Source organism: Heteronotia binoei, chromosome 12, assembly GCF_032191835.1.
Source record: "Heteronotia binoei isolate CCM8104 ecotype False Entrance Well chromosome 12, APGP_CSIRO_Hbin_v1, whole genome shotgun sequence".
NCBI lineage: Eukaryota > Metazoa > Chordata > Lepidosauria > Squamata > Gekkonidae > Heteronotia > Heteronotia binoei.
This window is the reverse complement of record NC_083234.1, coordinates 67,417,485-67,423,484: the sequence shown is the minus strand read 5'-3', so window position 1 is coordinate 67,423,484 and position 6,000 is coordinate 67,417,485. Positions and strand designations below refer to the sequence as shown.

The window sequence follows — 6,000 nt, the reverse complement described above, 5'->3', positions numbered from 1 at the left end:
TTGCGAGCGCTCGCCTCCGCGCCCCCCCTCCCCTGCCTTCCTGCTCCAGCCTTCCGCGCTCTCCCCGGCTGGCTCGGGCGCCTTCCTCTGCCTTCTCCCCCCCTCGATGGCTGCGAACTGATTCATCGGAGGCAAGCCGCGCGCCCGGAGACTGGGGGTGCAGGAGCCCGAGCGAGCGCGTGGAACTGGGCGTGCGAGGAGGGGACCCGGCGGGGGGAAAAATCACGACCTGGGAGCGCAGAGGAGAGCGCGACGGCAGCCTCTTGGAATCCCTTTCCCCTCCTCCCTTTCGCGCTGCCGGCTTCTCCCTCGCCGCCCCGCATGCCTGCTGCAACCCGGGCGCGAGGGCGAGGAGTCGCTGCCTGAGCATGAAAAGGACTGCCGGAGCCCCAGCCTGCCCACGCCTGCAGCATCAGCGGAGCAGCGCCCACTATGCGCTCGGCGTCCAGAGGGGCTCGCACAAGTTCCCGCCGCGCCGAATGAGAAGCCCCGGCCGCCGCGTCTCCCTCGCGGACGAGCATTAACAGCCGGTAAGCATGCGGACGGGGGGAAGGCGGGCTCGGCTCCGGCAAGCCCCCCGCCACCGCCGCTACCTCGTCCTCAGGGGCCCATAGCCCGCAGGAAGCCACCCCTGAGCCAGCCAGTTACCCATCCCATCCATCCATTCACCCACCATCTATCTATCTATCTATCTATCTATCTATCTATCTATCTATCTATCTATCTATCTATCTATCTATCTATCTATCTATCTATCTATCCATCCATCCATCCTTTGGGCCCCAATCCAGCCTTTGCGCCCCAATCCATCCCCCCCCACCCCACGATCACATCTCATTCCCCAACAACAGCAACCCAGAGGGGTTCTTCAGCCGTTCCCCTTTTCCTTCTCCTTGGCCAACAAACGGTTAAGTCGTGTGCATGCCTGTGTGCATGTGTGTACACGGATATGTCTGCGCTTGTGTGTACCTCGGTGCTTGCAGCGCGGGCGAGCTCGAGCTCTCGCTCCCCACCCCAGCCCCGCGCCAAGATACGTGTCGATTTTGGGGTTTTTTTTTCCCCCCTCCTGCCCCTTCTTAAGATTGGAGCTGTCGGGATTCTGCTGGTGCCTTGGATATTTCTTTCTCACCCCCCCCCCCTCGGGTGGGGTGCGGGTTTGAAAAAAAGAAGCGAAAGAAAGGGGGAGAGACTGGCGTTGTGTGGATCTCTCTTTAGTGTATGTGTGTGGGGGGGGGGGAGAGAAGCGTTTCATGCATTGCAAGCACGTAACTTGCTGGAGGCAGGCTCCCCGGACTGCTTGGCTGGAGGGCTGCAGAGCCCCCTTCCTCTCCCTTACCCCCCCACCCCCACCCCGCTTCCAGGGGCTCTGTGCATGCCAGGAGAGATCGATCAAGACGGAGTCTAATCGAGTCCAGGGAAGGGAGGGGGGGCAGTCCCCAAGGAGATGGCGTCCTCTTCTTCTTTTTTTGCTTAATACACTGCCCCTGTTGTGTTTTGGCAACGGACAAGCCAGAAGGTTGTCACTTTAAATCCTTGGCTGTGGTGCGGATTATTTCCCCCCCCTCCCCATGGGAGAGGAATGGGAGGAAATGTACTAGAGCAAGAGAGAGAGAGAGAAATCAATAATATGTGTGGGGGGGGGAATGGAGGAGGTAAAGCGCCAAAGTGGAGGGGAGGATAAGCCAAGGCACATTTGGAGATCCCTGCTCAACTCTCCAACCCTAAGGCAGCCTTCTGGAGGGGAGATTTGACCCTGGTCCCCTTTGCTGAAAGGTGCAGCCGGGAAAATATACCTGCATGGAAAACAGGGAAGAGAGAAAGGAAAGAGAAAGTGGAGAAGGGGCAGTTTGTGCTGGGTGTTTGAAGCAGGAGGGGGGGGGGTGCGGGGCGTCTGGGTGCCTCTTCCCAAACACATCAGGTAGAGGAAAGGCAGCAAAAAAACACCCTCGCCCTGCTCCCCCCCTCCCTTCATGCAAGGGTTTGTTCTTCTGATTGGCAGCTGGAGGCAAGAGGATGGAGCAGGGTGGGGCTAGATGGTGCCCCATTCGAGGAGGGGTGGGGGGAGGGATGCTGTTTTAATGGAAGTTAAGCAGCTTTTGGGGAGAGTTAGGCAGAGAGGAAGGAAGGAAGCCCTGCAAGGAATGGAAGCTGGAAGAACCCGGGCTGGCATCCCACTCCTGGACTAGCATCCCGCTTTGCATGCGCAAACACACGCACACAAACGCACGCTGATGCATTTCTCTTTCTGGCACAGAGATCAATACACAGAACCCCCCCCAGCTCTCTCTCTCTCTTGCTCGCAGGTAGGCACATACCCACCAACTCACATGGACAATCCTGCACTGCAAGGGCTGGACGCAAATGCATGGACATTTGCCCGCTTCACTCGGCACCCCTTTCTTCCTGCCTCCTGCAAGACCCACATGAAGGTGGCTTTCAGGACGTGCAGGTGGTGTTTCCTGAGGTTTCTTCGGCACAACCGGGAGCTGGTGATGATGTGTAGGATGAGACGTGCTGCCTTCTTGCTTCACATATGCGCTTCAGAAGGAGCAAGCAGAGAGAGCTGTGCCGTCTCCTCGCGTATGAGATTTTTTTTTTGCTGTCTTGTACAGCCATCCGTGTACGCACCCCCCCCCCCCATGGCTTGGATGTTTATTAACTCCCAGCACCCAGACGTGCTCTGCCATTCATGTGCATGCTAGAACACTGTAGCACCCGGTTCCTACAGAATGCTCCCCCAGTTATTCTCCCCCCAGACACACACACACACACACACAATCTGCCAGCTTGCTTTTGCAAGGTTCTCTTTGTATACCACTCTGGTGTCAGCACATAGATGCAGATTTCCAAAGTTTGCATGCTCCTTTCTCTGTACTTTACACCAACGCCAGGAAGACGGGCTTGTCCCTGCTCGTCTCCACCTCCCACCACCCCCTGCCCACCGCCTCAGTCATCCATCCAGGCAAGCAGAGCCTCTGCCATATACAAATATCACACACACACACACAATTCTTTCTTTTCGGGAGCCTGTGACTTGACACCTCTCCTGATTCAGTCTCCCACCTTGCTCTGACACATGCCTAGCTGCTTCCTCCACATAGAGAGGCATCGCTGCTGCAGGACCCCCCCCCCCAGCCCATCTGCTTTCTCCCTCTGGGCAAATGAAATTGCAGGAAGCCAGGGGCTTGCCTTCCCTCTCTCAGCGAGTCCACCTCATCCCTAAAAGCGTCCCCGGTTTGGTGTGTGCCTCCGGCATCGACCGGGAGCTTATCTGACTGGGAAAGCTCTTTGCCACTCAGCAGAAAAACGCTTTGCACACAGTCTCCCCCCTCCCCCTTTTACTGCACTTCGTGTGTGCTCAGGACTCAGCCAATCCTTCCTTCCTTCCTTCCTTCCTTCCTTCCTTCCTTCCTTCCTTCCTTCCTTCCTTCCTTCCTTCCTCGCGGGGAAGGCAGGCGATTAGGAAGGGGCTGCAACAGCAGGAAAGAAGAGGGTCTGTCCACCAAGCCTCCTTCTGGGTTTGGGTGAGAGGGATAAAGTTCTGCTGTCCAGGGGAAGGGCTGGGATCGGCTGTAGAGGAAGAGAAGGAGAGGGAGAGAGTCTGGTGTTTGTGCATTCTGGTGTGTGTGTGTGTGTGTGGTGCATGTGGAAGGGTGTATGTTTGGAAGCACCTTTGGAAACAGGGTTGCATGCACTGTGGAGCTGGATCATCCGTCATCACATTCCTCCAAACTGAGCTGGTTTTGCCAGCAGGGCAGGGCGATGTGCTTGTCTGAAAGCAACAATCGAGAGGCAACGTCTTGGTGTTGTTTTGCAAGAGGATCCAGAGAGGAAGGGGCGTGTAAGCCAAGAGGCATCGATTCCGGTGCCTCTCTGACTGAGCAAGAGCTCATATATTCATGTCATGGTGCAAGGATGTGTTTGCCCGGTGGGGGAAAAAAAACCAAAACCACCATCTCTGTGTCATGGAGAGCAGCATGTCTGGGGAGAGAGGGTGAGGTGGGTGAATTGGGGTGTGTGTGGGGGCGTGTGATGCTAGAAGGCTTCTGTAGGGAGATGTGTTGTTTGCCTGGACACCCATGCCACATGACTTAACCCAGGAGCGATCCAAGGCATGTGCTCATGAGTAACTGGCACGGAGGATGCAGGCGATGCAAATGCGCATCCCTTGGAAGATGCTTCGGTCCTACAAGTGGGCTCAGACTTGATCCCCCCCCCCCTTGTGTGGTTTGACACTCACAGGCCTAAAGACAATATCACCCATTTAAGATGCCGGCTTCCCTTGCAGAGGCCTACTTAAGAGACTGTATAATCCCCTTAGGCAAGGATTTAAGGAAGCCAGATGACTGCCCGGCTGAAATTTCTGACTTCGGGGAGACGGCAGCATGAAAAATGCTGCTCATAGCAGAGGATAGCTTAGTACTGGCTTTGGTTCAAGCCCCCACTGCCACCTTGTTTCTTTTTTCTTTCCTGTTCTTTCCCTTTGAGGATGTAATGCTGGGATGTCTTTCTGGAGTCGGTTCAAGACAAGCTCTTATGGGATTGGATATACATCTGGAGCAGAGGTCCATCAGTGGCTATCAGCCACAGTGTATTGTTGGAACTCTCTGTCTGGGACAGCGATGCTCTGTATTCTTGTGGGGGGGGCACAGTGGGAGGGCTTCTAGTGTCCTGGCCCCACTGATGGCACCTGGGTTTTTTTGGCCACTGCATGACACAAAGTGTTGGACTGGATGGGCCATTGGCCTGATCCAACATGACTTCTCATAAGAACATAAGAGAAGCCATGTTGGATCAGGCCAGTGGCCCATCCAGTCCAACACTTTGTGTCACACAGTGGCCAAAAACCCCAGGTGCCATCAGGAGGTCCACCAGTGGGACTAGAAGCCCTCTCACAGTGCCCCCCCCAAGAACACATTCATGTTCTTATGCTGATGACCACTGAACACATTTGCAGATGTTTAGGAAGAGCATTAAGGGATGAGCAGAAAAGGTGGGGGACTCCCTTTAAAAACCGAGGAAGCAGGGTGCAGCAGATTGGGGCTGTGCTTCAGTGTCGTTAGAGACCTTGCCTCTGGGAATCTGTACCGATCTTGGCACAAGAGGAGTAGACATGTCAGTTCAGCAGAAAACATAGGGGGACCGGGGAGGCGAGCCAACCGGGGCTTGACAGCAGGCCCTTCAAATGTCTTAATAAACAGGGGAAGGAGGTATATAACTTGCCGGAGGGCTGCGGTAACGCACCAGGGAGAAAAATCTCAGATTTGTCACGGGGAGGACTGCCAGGTAGAGAAATGCACGAAACAAACATGTCCCTAATTGCCTGATAAGATCACACGAGCGTCTGTCGAAAAGCGTGTGTCCTCGAGCACCTTCTTTTTGGCAACCCCGACCAGACGGTCCTGCTGGGTTCTTGCCTTGCCGGTCGAGAAACTCATCCCAAGAAGAGACTGTGTCTCCCAGAAGGGGGAGCTCCGACTCCACTTCTGGGGTCCAGAGAAGGATTCACGGAGGCCGGTGGTGCTCTGAAGCAATCCGGCTCCCCTTGGGTTGAGAGCTGGCAATGTGTAATACTTGGCTTGGCAGGGTCTAAATAACATCCCCCCCACACATGCACACATGCACAAAAAGACCCCATCCGCACAGAAGGGGAAGGAGACGGAGTCTGTGTCAGAGACGTTCACACGTATATATTAAAGATGCCTGTTAAAAGTGTAGTTACAAGCAGGGGTCATTTTGTAGGGGAAAAAAATAGGTGATGGAGCTCGTTAGCATAAATCATTAGCATATGTTGCTCTCCCACCAGCCAAAAGCAACCCAGCACAAGAAAGGAGACCTCCAGGCGAGTGAGGCCTGCTTGGGCTGGCTAGAGATCCAGCCAGCCCAAGCAGGCCTCCCTCACCCGGGGCTCTCCTTGGCCATCACCACCCCCCAGTCAAAAAGCCAACAAGCCACCCAAAATCACATAAGAGGTGGAGAAAGAATGGTGTGGGCTTCTCC

At 55.3% G+C, this 6,000-nt stretch overlaps 1 protein-coding gene across 1 annotated transcript in view; it reads left to right on the top strand.

Moving 5' to 3' along the window:
• Nucleotides 1-338: 338 nt before the first annotated feature.
• The window catches only part of BRINP1 (BMP/retinoic acid inducible neural specific 1), a 199,191-nt gene continuing 193,529 nt past the window's right edge, over nt 339-6,000 (top strand). Inside the window, exon 1 of the mRNA XM_060251015.1 lies at nt 339-530. The gene's annotated coding sequence lies outside the window, so the exon portion shown is untranslated. The remainder of the gene's footprint in view (nt 531-6,000) is intronic.